This window comes from Panthera tigris, chromosome A3, assembly GCF_018350195.1.
Source record: "Panthera tigris isolate Pti1 chromosome A3, P.tigris_Pti1_mat1.1, whole genome shotgun sequence".
Lineage (NCBI taxonomy): Eukaryota > Metazoa > Chordata > Mammalia > Carnivora > Felidae > Panthera > Panthera tigris.
This window is the reverse complement of record NC_056662.1, coordinates 21,379,189-21,396,701: the sequence shown is the minus strand read 5'-3', so window position 1 is coordinate 21,396,701 and position 17,513 is coordinate 21,379,189.

The following is a 17,513-nucleotide window of genomic DNA, read 5'->3' as shown; positions in this document are numbered from 1 at the left end:
ATGGGAGCCCTTGAAGGAGTTTGAGCAGAGGAGACAAACCATCCGATTTAGGTTCCAATAGGATGTTAACAGGATGCTGTGTGGGGTAATAGATCGCCCTGGAGAGATGGTCTGAAGCAGAAGGTCGAGTGAAGGGCTACTGCAATAATCCAGGCAAGAGAGGGTGGGGGCCGTGGGGCAGGTGGTAAGAAACAGTCAGGTTCTGGGCATATCTTGATGGGAGAGCCCGTAGGATCTGCTGACAGATCGAGCACGAGAGACAGACACCGAAGATGATTCCAGGGGTTCTGACCAAAGGAAGGAGGCAGTCGCCAGTGTCTGGGATGGGACGGCTGGTTTGGTGGGCGAGAAAGGGAGCTCAGTCCAGGACATGTGAGGTTTGAGTTGCCTCCAACAGCTGAGCGGGAATGTCGATCATCACGAGACACGTAAGCCCTGCTGTCTTTTGCCACGGGACACATGACTGCAACAACATGCACTTGACCTTCTGATGGTAGCTTGGTCCCACTAAATGGTAGCTGCTTTCTCCCCGAGATGCTCTGGCTAGACCTGGGAGCACCAAGGCGAGCTCTATAACCAGAGGCGGCCTATATTTAAGCTCAGGTCACCCCAAACATGACCCCATCGTGCGTAAACATACACTCCGTTGTTCTTTAGAGACACACAGTTTATTTAAGTGGCTCAGAGTGTGATGGGCTGGGTCCAACCATCGACTGTGCTGGAAGCAACCCCCTGAGACCAGACGGTTCGGGCATCCAAGAAATCAAAGGCCTCCAAATGGGCAATGCCTCTCTTGTGTCACACAGCAATGCAGGTCTGAGCCAAGGCTGGGACCCAGCCCGGGGCGTGGCTCCCACCCCCTGCTCTGTCTCTTCTGAGTGCACACACCCTGGGGATCTCTGGACATAAAGCAGTCCATCCTCCCAGTCAAAGAAAAATTCCCTCTTCCCACTCCATGTTCTCCTTTCCCCGAGAGTCTCCTCTCCTCCTTCCTCGCTCCCTGGACACTGTCCCCGTCTGTCCTGCTGCCCATCTTCTTGGGATTACTCAGGCCTCCGGGGACCAGACGTTCAGAGAAGGGTCTGAACGTGCGGTGGCCCACACATCCACGGAGCTAAGCACAAACTTATTACAGAGCGTTGACTGGGTGCCATACGCTGCTACGAGCCAACAAACAATCACTTAGCCAACCCTCCCAGCTACCCCAAGAGGTACACAGACTCTATTATTAGTTCCATTTTACAGATAAGTAGACCGGGGCCCAGAAAAGTTAAAAGACAGAGCCGGGATTCAAAAAGGCGGTCACCATGGGGCGCCTGGGTGGCTCAGTCGGTTAGGCGTCTGACTCTTGGGTTTCGGCTCGGGTCACCATCTCGTGGTTCATGAGTTTGAGCCCCGCGTCGGGCTCCTCGCAGACAGTGCCGAGCCTGCTTGGAATTCTCTCTCTCCCTCTCTTTCCCTCTCTCTCTGCCCTTCCCCCGCTCACTCTCTCTGTCTCTCTCGGAATGAAGAAGTAAAACTAAAAAAAAAAAAAAAAAAAAAAAAAAAACCCGCATCACCACCACCAACATCGGGGTGGGGGGGTGGGGGTGGCCTCCAGGGAATGTATGCCCAGGCTAAAAATCAGGGAAGGCCAAAGTGGGACCAGGTCAGAGTCAGAGCAGGAGACTGGGACCAGGCCAGGGTCACCCATTAGTATCTCCCACCTCCAGCTGTGGCCTGGCTGTGCCAGGGGCTGGGGCAAGCCCTGCAGGCCAAGAAAGGGCTTCCCCCAGGGAAGCCTCCTCCTTCTGCCGACTCAGCCTGCCCCGCCCTGCTAGAGACCTCAGTGGCACAGCTGTTCTCCTCAGAGCTAAGGTTGGGCTAGTCAGGATGTTCAGCCCTAAGAGCGTGAGGCCCCCCAGGCCTGCCCCAAGCTCCAGCCCTCTCTCCTGAGACGAGATCTTCGTTCTGTCCCTGAACACGTGTTTTGGCCCTTTATTTCCCCCAGGAGCAAGAGACAGGCAGAGGAACCTCAGAATGCCTGCAGGGACTTTTAAGCTGTTCACTTAACAGCTGGGGAGACCGAGGCAGTGAGCGAGGAAGGGAGTTACCCAAGGTCCGTCAGCTAGTGAGGGGACGGCACGACTCTTAGGTCCAGCTCTCTCCACAACGCTGCAGGGGCTCGGGAGAAGGTGGGGCAGGCTGGGGGCGAGCCGGTGTCAGTGGTTCCCCAGCCCCTGCTGGATGCCCCTGTGATGTCAGAGCCCACACTTCCCTGATAAAGAGATGGTTAAGAAAGGGCCTCTCCAGACTGAAGCCATTTCTTAAAAACAGAAAAAAAACACAATGAAATGAAACCAAAACCAGACAAAGTCACAAGGAATTGTACCCACCCCCACCTTGGACTCTGTCTTCATTCATTCATTCATTCATGCACCGCACATTTGACGACCTACTGTGTTCCAGGCTCTATGCTGGCTGTTTGGGATTCAGTTATAAGCATACCTGTCCCGATTCTCATGGAGACAAGTCCAGAGGCAGTTACAAAAATGTATAAATACGGCCAGCTCTGTGGTGGTCCAGGAACAGGAGATGGGCGTACCCAGAAGAGGTGCTAAACCCAACCTGGGGAAGAGCATGATCAGGGAGGGCTTCCAGGAGGAGGTGATGTCGGAGGTGGGCTTTGAATGGTATGTAGGAGTTAGCCCAGATCTTCCACTGGCCACCCAAGTCCTGATGCTGATGTTTCTGAGCTCCCTGAGGACCTGCTGTGACCTAGACTAGGGTCAGGAGATGCTGCAGGGGTGCTGGGGACGGCGCCAAGGACAATCAGCAAAGACAGGGAAGCTGAAGGCCTGGCACTTTCTCTGGAACTTTCTAGAACAGACCCCTGAGCTCTTGGCACATGCGTATTCGGGGGCAGGGCAGCTGCCTTCCTGAGTCTGTATTTCCCATCTGAGGCTTCCAACAGGTGGGAGGATGTTCAGAGTTAGAATCTAACTCATCACTGCTGGTGATAGCGATGAGCACGCGTCCTTCACTGAGCCCACCCCCCTTCTCTGCCCTGTGGGCCTGGCACCTCTTAAATACCGTTTCTGATTCTTGCCACACTGTGTCACAGCGATGGCCAGAGAGGTCGATGAAGTCACCCAGGGCTGCACGGCCGGTCAGAAGCTGAGTGGAGGTTGGGCCGAGGTGTGTCTGACTCCTACTTCAGCCAGCTGGGCAAGGGCTCCTGAGTGGGATGGACTGTCTAGGTGGCGCCTCTGAAGCAGACCCTGAGAGAGGGTTTGTGCAAATGTGGTTCATCGGGGCGTGTCTCCAGGAGCACCAGAAACCCAGTGGGGGAGCGGGACAAGGCAGGGCAGGCGGTCAAGCAAAGGTGTGCCAGGTAAGTCCCCCTGCCGGGCAGATGGTGCAAAGAGCTGGGGTCTCTATTACCTCGTCCGGGCAGGCCCCGAGTGGGCAGGGGGCATCAAAGCCCAGGCACTTCCAGCGCCCCCTGGCCACAGGCAAAGGGGCTCCCGATGGCCTGAGGCCGCCCACGACAGAGACGCAGGTGCAGGCTGCTGGGAGTGTGTGCACATCCAGAGTTGGTGTGTGGAAAATGGGAAAGAGAGCTAAGGGTCTGGGCCGAGTAAAGCCCACGAGCTTCTGCTACCCATGCTTAGAGGAGCTGAGCACCATCCATGTCCCCGGGCCAGTGCCTGTGGCCGCCTTGTCATCTGCAAAATGCTTCCGCACTGTCCCGCCTCCACACGTTTGCTCCTGCTGTGCATAGCCACTCCACCCGTAGTCACCAAGACCCGCAACGCACACGCCGTGTGCTAGGCTCTCGGGACAGGGAGGTGACCGAAACAGCTTTGCATGGTCCCTGCCCGCCTCGAGCTTAGAGCCTGGCTGGGGACACGGGTGCCAGATTAGCCAGATGGTCACTGCAAAGAGATGTGGGCTCTGAAGGGAAAGAATGCGATTCTTGGAGAGCAAAGAAACTTGAGCTAAGTCAGGGGTATCAGGTAGGGCTTCCCTGAGGAAGTGACATCTGAGCCGAGACCTGGAGGAGTGAGAGGTACAGCACAGGTAGAGGGAACAGATGCCCGATGCTTCTCTGACCGGGGCTTCTCAGCCTGGGACGTCCTGGGTGAGGCGGGTCCTTTTCGGGACACTTGAACAAGCAGATCCTCCGGGCCGAGCCTCGGTTTCCTCACGTGTACAATGAAGTTTGGACTTCCACCTGACTGCTGCCTCACAATATCCACCAACAAGTGGCAACGGCAGCCATCTAAGGGCTCTCAGTGACCTCTGTCCCTGTGACCCACAGATGCCTCCTTTGTGTCCTCCCGTGGTCAGATAACGAGTGACCTCCGGGCTTATCAGCCTGACCTCCGATTACCCCCACAGATGATGTTGCATACGTGTTGCAAAAAACTGCCTACTTCCCCAGAAGACGACCTGTCCAGACCCGCTTGGCCCAGACCGCTGTTCTTGCCTGCCTGGGAAATGTCAGCCCCCAGGGGAAACTGACCTGGGGTCAGTGCTTTGAGGGCCCTTGCAGAAAACAGCTCCATTTCTGGAGAAAGTCTGCCTTCGGTGGCAGCAAAGCTGGGTCCTGGGCTCACAGAGCCACGAGTGCCTCGGCGTATGTTCTTGGGCCATCCATGACTGCATAGTTATCACATCGTATCCTGGGGGGGGGGGGGGGGTCTTTGAGCTTCCAATGGGTGTCCATTATTGACAAATATTTACTGACTTTCTACTACGTGCCGGGCACTCTCCTGGGCGCTAAGAGAGATCGTAGCCGACAAAAAACAAGCAGAGCAAAACCAAATCAAGAACCCTGTCCTCGCGGAGCTTCCGTTCAACAAAGGGGGTGAACGAGGGACAAACAGACAAACGTACCACAGTGCCAGCGGTGACAAGCGCTTTGCGGAAAAATCCAGGCTAGGAGCCAGCAAACAAGACAGGGGTGTCAAGGTAGTAATCTTCTCTGAAGAAGTGATGTTTGAGGATAGACCTGAAGGAGGTAAGAGAGGGGACTACGTGGAGAAAAGATACACCAGGCGATGCAGGATTTTTTACCTTAATACCCGGGGTTCGTTGTCCCACCGCTTCCAAGAATGAAGAGGTGGGACACAAAATGAGCAGCGGGGGGAAGTTGATCAGAAGATCAGAAAGTAAGAATAGCAGGAGAGCTCTCTTTACAGAGAGGTGGCTTTCAAATGTGAATGCCCCCTGGCATTCAAGGGTCAAGGGTCAAGGACAAGGGTCCTTGTTTTATAAGGTTCTGGTCAGCACCACCACCCCCCCCCTCCTTTCCCTTCCCCCTTGTTCCTTCTCAGGCCCTGTCCTTACTGGCTGGATCACTGGGTGCTGGGTGGTCCATTCCTGATTGGCTCTGCTCCATTGCGTGAGGCGTCAGACTGGTCATACGGTCCCTTGTATGACACAAGTTTTATGGTTTACCTTTTTTAGTTAGGTATTTGGATTGTCAAACTCCTGAGAGGAAACTGAGGGGGAGTAGGTGATGTCTGTCACATTCCGAAGAGGGCCCTTGCACCCTATGGGGTTTGCTGTGGTCAACCGCTAACAGCATTGTTCCAAAACATGTATTTTTCCCCACCCAGGGCCCTCAGGTCCTAACCTTTGCCTCTCTGCCTATTTATCCTACCTTTCCTTATCATACAAGCAGGAAAAAGGGGGGGGGCGGGGAAGACAGTGCAAAGGTCCTGAGGCAGCCACGTGCTTAATGTGTGAGGAATGCCAAAAGACCTGTGTGGCTTGACTGGAGTCCAGTGAGGGAGAGGGAGAGTGTGTTAAACATCGGAGTTGCATTCAGGAGTGTGTTTTGTCAGTGTGTGTGTGTGTGTGTGTGTCTGTGTGTATGTGAGAGAGAGAGAGAGAGAGTCAGAGACAGAGAGACAGAGAGAAACCTAGAGACTGTCTCCTCTCTTTCTTCTTCCTCCCCCTCCCCCTCTTGGCCTCATCAAGATTAAGAGGGGAAAAACACAGATGATTAAATGATTTAAATGTGCAAGTAAAATAACTCCTCAGTGAGCACATTATGCAAATCTATGCGATTAACATCACAAATGAGGTGAAGCCACCCAGGCCAAGGAACTAATTTCTCTGGGGGTTCCAGCTCCATTCTTGCCCCTCCCTGCATGCCAGAAACTTCTCTGGGTAGAAGGGAAGAGAAGTGAAGTCTTGCCACGTGCCTGGGCACAGTGTGGTTTTACCTTCATCACTTCTTCAGCGCATCTAGCACCTGTCAGAAGCAGCGAATTATTGCCATATTTCACAGAAGAGGAAATCGAGGCCTGGAGAGAAGGAGGTTAGAACCCAGGCCTCCTGGGGACAAACTTAGAGGTTTTTGTTTTTTTTTTTTGCCGAGAGGTTTCCAATGTGTCTCTGGGGAGGTTTGCACTTCTAGAAGGGGCTGCGGTTTCCCCGGGCCTTTAAGGAAGGCAAACTTTCTGGAAAGGGCCAGGAAATAAATGTTCTAGGCTTTGTGGGCCATCCTGGACTGTGCCCTCGTAGCATAAGCAGCCACGGGAGTTCTGTAAGAGAGCCGGTGTGGTTGTGTTACAATAAACCCGCTTACGAAAACAGGCGGTGGCCCAACCTGAAGGCTGTCCTGGGCCGAGTGCTCTAAGGCATCTGGTTTAATCAGAGCTTCCCCTGCTGCAGAGCGTTTAGCCGCCCAAGGCTGTGTGACCCCAGACCAGTCGCTGGTCCCTCTGAATCTGTTTCTTCACCCGAGCAGTGAGGGGATGTTCTAGGGGAGGCTGGGTAACGAGAGGGGAGAAGAGCAGCCATGGTGGGGAGACCTGAGAACCTCGGGTGGGAAACCCTCAGCAAGGCACGCTGTTCCAGTACTTTCTCTGCATCACAGACCACTCAACGCTCCATGGGGTAAAATGACCATTCCAGGACGCTCCTAGGTCCCGTGGGTCAGGAATTCAGACCCAGCCCGATTAGGGACAGTTTGTTCGGATCCATGATGTCAGCTGGGAACACTTGCATGATGATTCAATGGCGAGGGTCTGGAACTATCCAGAAGCGTCCTCACTTGCAGATCTGGCGACCAACGCTGGCTGTCAGCTGGGGGCTCGGGGAGGCTCTGGCCAGAACACCTCCATGGGACCCTTCCCAGTGGGGTCTCTCTGTGGGCTAGTGTGGGTTTCCTTGCAGCATCGTGGCTGGGTTCCAAGCGAGCAAAGTAGATGAGCGGTTTTAGGACTTAGCTTTGAGAGCCACATGGCGTCACTTTGGCCGGGCTCTTTTGGTCAGTCACAAAGGGGAGGGAATATAGACACCCCGCCCTCTCCCCCCCCACACTCTATGAAAGGAAAGTCAGGGTCACATCGTAAGAATAATGGAGGACATGGGAGATGTCATGCCCATCTTTGGGAAACACAGTCTGTCCCACATATACATGGTGGGAGAGCCCCCGAGAGGCGTCTGGGCCCGGGATCTCCTTTGCCGGTTCCAGGCAGCACCAGCGCTGTCGCTGGGAGCCCATTCTGCTCAGACCCCTCCCTCAGACCCAGTCAAGACTTTTCTGGTCCAACTCAGCCCATGCTCAATCCCAGGTCTCCACGCAGAGCTGATCCTGGGACCCTTCCTGCAGAGGGAAGAGTGGTGAAGTCTTTTTCTTACAAACAGTGAAGGAAACACAAGCAAACCCCACCCCACACACACACACATCAGCCCTGTGACCCCAGGATTTGCAGGAGGGCTGGCCAAACAGACGGGGAAATGTTGAGACAAAACCAACTGGGAAACGCCTCCTCAAGCCAGAGGATGCAATTGCGCGAGGGCTGGAGGGCGGAGCTGGGGTCCTGGCCTGGCCCAAAGTGGGGAGACTCTCAGAGAGCCGGTTGTCAAAATGGGGCCTCTGAAGGAGGCCAGGAGCACACGAGGGTCACCTGGCTGTGAGCAGATGTCTGAGTGGAAAGAGCCATTGAGATTGGGGTTGCTGAGGTTCTGGGGGCAGATGTGAGAGGCGGGCCAGCCCCCTAGTTAGGTTAACGACAGGTCCCTAGAATCACATCCAGCTGATTCCGGACTTCTACTCTCCCCAGCAGAGCGAGAAGAGCCTGGGGCTCAGAGGAGGGGAAGGGCTCACAGTAAACCAGTGGCCAGGCTGGGACTTGAACCCAGGGTTCTGCCTTCTTCTGCTGAGGTGGCCCGGCAGAGTCCTCTTAGGGTTCAAAGTCTCTTGTAAATGGATCCAAATGTTAATAACAATGTGACCTCCCATTCGTGGAGCCCCTACGCTGAGCGCTGAGCGTTACATGCCTTTCCTCACCCAGCCCTACGGTAGGGCGGAAGGGTGGGGGTTGTTACTGACACAGCAAACAGGTGGTTGAGCAGGGATGAGACCCTGAGCCTGGCACTCACTCACTCTGAGAGAGGGAAGCGTCGTGCTCTGAGAGGGCTGGGCATGCTGGCATATTCCCAGTCCTTGGTCAAGCGTGTTGGCACTTCCTGCCCTGGATCCCTGGCAACTAGAACTCCCAAGAACCCCAGCCAGATGTGGCTATGTCAACAGGAGTTCCTCGGGGTGGGGGTGGGGGGGGTGTGGAAACAGGTGGTCCCTACAGACATCCCACTCCCAGCCATTGTATCCCTGCCTCCCGGCAACCAGAGTCAGGATGATTGTCCCCATTTTAACAGATAGGCAAACTGAGGCCCAAAGGAAAAATCAGATCATTCCTCTTCTGGAGGAGTTGAGTTGGGGGGGGGGGGAGGGAGGGCGGGGAGCACAAGCCACAGCTGGATCCCAGCTAATATCTTGCCCACACTGCTGTTTCCCCAGGGTGACTAGGATGTGTAGGAATGATGGAATAACAGGAATGAGCCAGAAGCTCCTTCCCTGCAGACATCAACTGATCAGATAGTCCCCATGACTCATCCCCACATCCCCATTGCCCCGAGGCTGCTCTAGCTTCAGCCTCCTTACCCCAGCCTCCTTCCACAGCAGTGAGGAAGGCACCAGACCTTCCCCTTTCCTGGGGAAGCGTTGTCCTCCAATGAAAGGCACCAGATGGGTAGGGTGACCATGTAATTTACTGTCCAAAACAGAATGCTTTGGGGAGCTATTAATAATTATGTGGGGACAGGAGGCATTAACCTAGGCTTTCTAAGGCAAACAGGGAAGTCTGATCACTCTACTGCTGGGCTAATTGCTCAGCTCAAAGTGCTGAAAGCCCAAATGTCTGACACCAAGGCTCCGGCCACAAACTAGGGCAAAAGAGTTCTTTGGAAGATATATTTTTGAGAACCCCTCAAGTCCTAGGACATGCCTAGGGGGATTCAAATCTATGTGCAGAGCTTCAGAAACATATACTCTGAAATGAGACTGTCTGGGTTCACCTCCTGATTCTACTTCTTGAGGGCTGTGTGAGCTCAGGTCTCTTACCTAACCTCTCTGACCCTCAGTTTTCTCATCCATAAAACCGACCTACCCGCAAAGGACTGCTGTGAAGGTGAGCTGAGATAATGCAGGGGAATCATCACAACAGTTTTGGCACAGATTAAAGGCTCAGAGAATAAGAGGCCATTGTTATTTTGTATTAATTTTATTGTTATTAATGAATGATTCCAGGCACTGAAAGGGGCAGACCTCTGAGGTCTCAGATAGGGCCCTGTCCTCCCGTATGCACACTCTGGTGGGAATGAAGTCTTGAAAGACCCAGGGCTGTGGAGTTCAGAGATGTAGGAGGGCCAGAGTTGGCTGGGAGCATCAGGGTGGGCTTCCTGAAAGAGGTAGCCCCTGGGCAGGGTTCTGGTCCAGGCCCTTCTGTAAGAGTAAGGTCATAGTCAGAAACTGCCTGGCATCGCCGATTCCCAAATTCAAATCCTGGGGAAAGAATCTTACTGGCGAACTTGGGTCACATGTCTCCTCCTCATCCAACCGGCTGCAGCGACCCTGGACCTGGGATTCACAGAGGACTCCTGGCTGAGGGTGCTGGACCGCCACTCTCAGAAAAGGGAGGTCGCTTTTGCAGGAGGGGGGCGCCGCTGGGGCAAAAACATAGAGGTGGGGAAGCGGAGGCTTTGCGTGAAGGGCACCCAATGGCTGAGTTCGTGTCAACCCCGCTGTGGCTGCTTGAAGGGTGGTTGCTGCAGCCACAGCCCTGCCTCTGTGCCCAGTGGCCCACACGTGGGTGAGAAAAGGGAAGTCGAAAGTGAATTAGCAGCCGAACCAGCGCTCAAAGGCGGGTCCTTCTCCCAGCCCTGCTGGCTTGAGTGTCTGAGGGGTGGGAGGAGTGGGGGTAGAGAAGCAGGGAGAAGGAAATCAAGAAATAACAGGCTTCACAGGAGCCATAATGACATTTTAACTTGAAAATTGCAAGGAGACGGGGCTGTGGAGGCGTATGCAAATGTCCATGCAGATGAGATGCAAATGAACCTGCCTGCTCTTGCCTGGCGCACCTGGATGTGGTCGGTGACAAATCCTAACGGGCACCGCATGGCTGTGTGATTGATTATCAAGGCCAGCTGGGATGACAACTGCACTCCCCTCCTGGGAGCTGGGCGGAGATGAGATTTTTTTCTAGAGCGCCCTCTGATGGGGGACCCTGAGGCATGGCCCTATCTAGCTCAGGGATATGGCAAATTTGGGACACATCTATTACTTCTGTCTATACTGGCATCCATGGCAGACATCATTAATCAATCATAGACTTCTTTTTACTGAGCCCAACGTGCACTCTAGGCAGTCCCTACTAATTGATCAAAGTTGGCCTTCATTCATCCACTCCTCTGATGAATTTGGTTGAGTTTCTTCCCCGGTTGCCAAGGATATATTGAACAGAGACTTTCAGTTCCGGCTCTCACGAAACTCACAGTTTAGAAGAGGGCGTGAGCATTAATGAAATATTCCAAAACGGCAGGTGGGATAAGTGCTGTGATGGAGAAGCCCTTGGTTCTAACACAAAGGGGTTTGACCTGTCCACAGTGGCCAGGAAAGGCTGATGTTGCTGATATCTGAAGCATGAGAAGGGCTTAACTAATTGAAAAGGTGGGGGAAGAACGTTCCAGGCCTTGAGACAAGGAAGAGCTTGTAAGCAGACATCGTCACTGCTACACCCACATTCCCTATGATCACTTTTTGTTTCTCTGCATCCTTCTGGTGGCTTTAAAAAAAGAACAAACAAAATAAATAAATAAATAAATAAATAAATAAATAAATAAATATTTAAAAAGAACAAACACCTTTATTGAGGTAGAGTTCACATACCATACAATTCATGCAAAGTGTATGATTTAATAGTATTTCAGTGTATTCACAGATACATATAACGACCACAGTCAATTTTCATGACCTCCAAAAGAAACCCTTTACCCTTTAAGGATTCATACTCTCCCACCCCACACCCCCAGCCCTAAGCAACCACTAATTTACTTTCTGTCTCTACAGATTTACCTTTCTGGACATTTCATGTAAATGGAATCATATGATATATAATCTCTTATTATATATTGACATACATGAGACTGGCTTCTTTTACTTAACCTAAACTTTATAAGGTTCATGCATGTTGTAGCATTTATCAGTACTTTTTCCTTAAAAAATTTGTATTTTGATAAAATATATATAACATAAAATTTGCCATTTTAACTATTTTTAAGTGTGCAGCTCAGTGGCCTTCATTTACATTTGAAGTGTGCAATCATCACCACGATTTCCAAAATATTTTCGTCACCTTAACAGAAACGCTGTGCCCATCAAACAATAATTCCCCATTCCTTCCTCCTCCCGAGCCCTGGTGACTTCTAACTTGCCTTATGTTTCTATGAATTTGCCTATGCTAGATATTTCGTATAACAGAATCATACGCTGTTGTTCCTTTTTGCCCGGCTTGTGTCACTCAGCATATTGTTTTCAAGGATCACCTATATCGTGGCACGCACCAGAACATTCCTTTTTGTGGATGGATAATTTCCCATTTCATGTACATTCCACATTTTGTTTGCCCATTTATCTGTTGATGGACGCCTCAGTTGCCTCCACCGTTGAGCCGTCGTGAATAATGCTGCAATGAGCATTGGCGCACAAATGTCTGTTTGAGTCCCCATTTTCAATTCCTTGGGGTATGCGTCTAGGAGTGGAATTGCTGGATCGTTTTATGTTGATCTTTCGGAGGAATCCTCACATTTTTCCACAGTAGCTGCATCATTTTACGTTTCTGTCGGCAAGGCAAGAGTTTCAACGTCGCTGCCCTCTTACCAATATTTGTGATTCTCTGCCTTTTTGATTACAGCCCTCGTTGCAGGTATGCAGTGGTATCTCACTGTGGTTTTGATTTACATTTCCCTAATGACTAAGTATGTTGAGCATCTTTTCACGTGCTTGTTGGCCATTCGTGTATCTTTGGAGAAATACCTGTTCTTTACCCATTTTTACATTGCGTTGCGTCCTTTTGTTGACTTATAGGCGTTCTTTATAGATTTTAACTATTAAACTCTTAATATATATATGATTTCAACATATTTTCTCCCATACTGTAGGTTGTCTTTTTCACTTTCCTGAATAAGGTCCTTTGATGCACAAAAGGTTTCATGTTGATAAAGTCAAATGTATCAACTTTTTCTAATGTTTATTTATTTTTGATAGAGAGAGAGAGACAGAGCACGAGAGGGGGAGGAGCAGAGAGGGAGACACAGAATCCGAAGCAGGCTCCAGGCTCTGAGTTGTCAGCACAGAGCCCGACGTGGAGCTCGAACTCATGAGCTGCAAGATCATGACCTGAGCCAAAGTCGGGCGCCCCACGGACTGAGCCACCCAGGCACCCCTCAAATGTATCAATTTTTCCTTTTGTTGCTCATGCTTTTGGCGTCATATCTGAGAGTCCACTGCCAAATCCAAGGTCATGAAGATTTAGTTCTATATTTTCTGCTGAGAGTTTTATAGTTTCAGCTCTTACATCTAGGTTGTTGATCCATTTTGAGTTAATTTTGTATATGGTGTGAGTCCGGCTTCCTTCTCTGACATGTGGAAACCCAGCTGCCTCAGCATGGTTTGTTGAATGGACCTGGCACCCTTGTTGAAAATCAATTGGCTGTAGATATATGGGTTTATTTCTGGACTCTCATCTGTCTGGATGTCTGTCTTTATGGCAATGCCACACTATTTGGATTACTGTAATCTCGTAGTAAGTTTTGAAACTGGGAACTGTGCGTCTTCCAATTTTGTCCTTCTTTTTCAAGTTGTTCTGGCTGTTTGGGGCCTCTTGAAATTCTATGGGAATTTGAAGATTGGCTTTTCCATATCTGCAAAAAAGGCTGTTGGAATTTTGATATGGGTTACATTGAATTTGTTGATCGCTTTGGGGTAGTATTGATATTTTAATAATGTTAAGTCTTCCTATCTATGTGCCTAAGATGTCTTCCCATTTTTTTAGGGCTTCTTTCATTTTTTCCAGCAATTTTTTTCAAGTTTATTTACTCTTGAGAGAGAGAGAGAGAGAACACAAACAGGGGAGAGGCAGAGAGAGAGGGAGACAGAGAATCCCAAACAGGTTCCGCACCGATAGTGGGGATGCAGGGCTCGAACCCACCAACAATGAGATCACGACCTGAGCCGAAATCAAGAGTGGGTCCCTTAACTGAGCCACCCAGGTGCCCTTCCAGCAATGTTTTAAAGTTTGCAGCGTATAAATCTTTCACCTCCTTGGTTAAATTTATTCCTAGCTTTTATTCTTTTAGGTGCTATTGTAAATGGAGCTGATTTCTTCATTTTCTTTTCAGATTATCCATTGTTGGTGTATAAAAACACAACTATTTTTGTGTGTTGATCTTGTACCCTGCAACTGTTAGCTCTAGTAGCTTTCTTGCGGGTTACTTGGGATTTCCTATACACAGGGTTATGTCATCTGTGAATAGAGGCAGTTTTACTGTTCATGCTTTTTATTTGTTTTTCTTGTCTAATTGCTCTGGCTAGAACTTCCAGTACAATGTTGAATGGCAAGGGTGAAAGCAGGCCTCCTTGCCTTTTTCCTGATCTTAGGGGGAAAGCTTCGGGGGAAAGATCATAGGTCTTGCACCTATGAGTGTGATGTTAGTTGTGGGTTTTTCTTAAGTGTCCTTTAGAATGTTGAATAAGTTCCTCTCTATGCCTAGTTTTCTGACTTTTTTTTTTTTTATCACAAAGAGGTGTTGGATTTTGACAAATGTCTTTTCTGCATCAAGATGGTCACGTGGGTTTTTGAACCATTCTTTCTACTACTATGGTATGTTACATTGATGGATTTTCATATGCTTAACTACCCTTGCGTTCCTGGGATAAATCTCAATTGGTTACACTGTATAATCTCTTTAATATGCTGTTATATTTACTTTGCTAGTATTTTGTTGAGGATTTTGGTATGTATATTCATTCATAAGGTATGTCGGTCTATAATTTTCTTTTCTTGCAATATCTTTATCTGGCTCTGGCGTTAGGATAATGGTGCCTTTGTGGAGTAAGTGAGGGAGTGACTTCATTCCTTTTAATGGCTGAATAATGTCCCATTGTTTGAATATGACACATTTTGTTTATCCATTCATTAGTTGATCAATATTTGGGTTGCTTTTACTTTTTGGTTACTATAAATAATTCTGCTGTAAACATCCACGCACAAATTTTTGTGTGGGCACACGTTTTCTCTTGGGTATATTCTTCATACTGGAATTGCTGGGTCATATGGTAACCACTTAAGGACCTGGAAAACTGCTTTCCAACATTGGCATGTTGTGTCTCTTCTTCGGAGAAAGGCCTATTCAGATCCTTTGCCCATTTTTATTTTTTTTATTTTTATTTATTTTTTTAATTTTTTTTTAACGTTTATTTATTTTTGAGACAGAGAGAGACAGAGCATGAACGGGGGAGGGTCAGAGAGAGGGAGACACAGAATCTGAAACAGGCTCCAGGCTCTGAGCTGTCAGCACAGAGCCCGACGCGGGGCTCGAACTCACGGACCGCGAGATCATGACCTGAGCCGAAGTCGGCCACTTAACCGACTGAGCCACCCAGGTGCCCCCCTTTGCCCATTTTTAAATTGTTCACTATTATGTAGTTGCGAGAGCTTCCCGCATATTCTTTATACAGAATAGTATCTTCTACGGATGGACCCACACCTGCAAAGACTTCCAAAGACTGCCCTCGGGCTCCTGGACCCTGCTTAGCGCGGCATATTTTGCACACAGCCTGTGTGCCTTGCGGGTGTAAAATGCCCTCCAGCGTCTCCATGTTACCAGCCAGAGGCTGACACTGCTCTGCAATTACACCTTGGCCTCCTTGCCTTTCTGTCTTGATCGCCTTTTCGACAAATCACCCACACCAGAGCCTCATCTCCAGGTTCTGCTTTTAGGGGAACTTGACCTCAGAAAGAGCTTGGAGTGGCTGAGGAACTCAAAGGACGTCAGTGTTGCCACAATTCAGAGAGAATGTGGAGATTGGGGCACATGGCGAGGCTAGAGTGATAGGCAGAAGCCTGACCACACACAGCTTCGTGCAGCACAGCGAGGGCTGGGTTTACACCCGGAGAGCCATGGGATGCCACTGGGTGGTGACATCGATGTTATCTTACGTTTTGTAAAGGTTCCTCTAGATTCTGTGGCTCGGGAGGACCGCAGAGGCTACGGTTACAGCCGTCCAGGGGAGAGAGGATGGAGGCTGGGAGGACGGTGGGGATGCGGAGGGAGAGAGAAATGGAACATCAGAGGATAGGCAGGCGGATTTCAGGGCTGTGGGGAAGTTCAAGGACAAGCTGCAGATTTCCAGCCTGAGCACCTGAATGCGTGGGCAGTGCACAGAGGAGGAGGTGGGGTTGGGACGGTAGAGCAGAGTTCCACATGCAAGACGACCCCAGCTTGCCATCCGTTTCGGGCCCGACCCTTCGTTTCACAGATGGAGGAAGTGAGGCCTATGGGGTGCAGTGGTTCCCCCGGGGCCCCCACAATGCCCCAAACAGAAGGGACAGGACTTCAGGAATCCTGTTGCCCAGACAGAAGACTCACTCTCTGGGGGACCCACTGGCTCCAGCCTCAGAAAGCTAATTTGTCAGCTAGGAGAGGGCGGGGGTTTGAGCCAGACGGGTTTGTCCCGGGCTGGAAGCCAGTTCACAGCCCCCAGAGAACAGAATATCTCTGTTTTATGACGGCTGCCTGTGCCCTGACTCCAACCGGCTGCCCTGTCTGGGTCTGGTGTGGGTAACTTGACGGCAGGAGGGTGCGGGGCACCCCCTTCCAAGTGGCTGACAACTGGAGGCTTATCTGCGCCCCCAGATTTGGCATTGACCAGAAGCGGGACAAGATTCTGGGCTTTCCCCTTCTTGCCCTGTGACCCCTTTCCTTGCAGTTTGACCTTGGGGACGTCACCTCCCCTCTCCGGTCTTCATTGCGTCTTCTCAAATGCAACACGGGGACATCCCAGAGTATGACTTTGGTGCCCTCGGGGTTGCAGTGACTCTCAGAGGAAAAAACAGACGGACAAAAAAAAAAATACTTTGTAAACTGTGAAGTGCCTCAACTTCAATCTGGGCTCATCCTGCTTCTTGCCACGGCCCAGTGGATTCCTAAGGCTTTGCTCCTTGACACGACAGTCACCCCTCTGGAGAAGAAAAACGCTTGGTATGGAGCTCAGGGATCCGGAGATCTTATCGTGCTGGCCCGGGAGGCTTGATAAACCCATTGGAAGGTGGGGAAAACTGAGAGGCTGCCCTGCTCACAGCCGCCAGGCAGTCAAGCCTGGATTCAAAGGCAGGGCTCTCTGAGTCCAAAGACAAGAAAAATCCTTATCCATTTAGTGATCTGATGGGACGGATAGGGCAAACTGAGGGCCAGAGGGGAAAGCAACCCGCCTGGGGTCCTGCAGGCCGTCTGCAACATGGTGCGTCACCTGAGGCCCCTGCCTCCCAGGCCGTGCTCCTCCTGCAACCCCTCAAGCACGAAAAAGGGGCTCCTGTCACCGTCATGTCACTGGCGGACTCGGGGTTCCTTAACGGTCCACCTTCCTCCCACCGGCACAGAGGAACTGCACCTTCGCCTCTGCACAGCAGCCTCTTGGGGCTGAGGCTTTGCTGACACAAAACTCTGTTGTCACTAGAGCGACATCTCTAGGGGGAGGCCACGCCACGCCCCTTCCACGGGTGGGTCAGGGCAGAAGTCAGTTAATCAGAAATTAATTAAGAGATCCACACGATTCAAAGACCAAAAAATTCTTTGGGAATCTACTGGTGGCCTCTGGAGAAATGTCTCCCTTGGCTTGGTAGATAATGAAAGCAGGGGCCGGCCGGGCCGGTGCTAAAATATAATATAAGATACCCATTTAATGGGCACTTACTATGCTCCAGGCACCTTTCTAAGGACTTTCCACGTACTAACTCATGTAACGCAGCAAGCCTCTGAGATCTGATTATTCTCTCGAGAAAGGAAACCATGGCACAGAAAGACCACACAACTTGGCCAAGGACTCACAGTTCATGAGCCGCGGAGCCTGGGCAGAAATCCAGTCTGTCCAACTCCAGAGCCACGTGACTGAC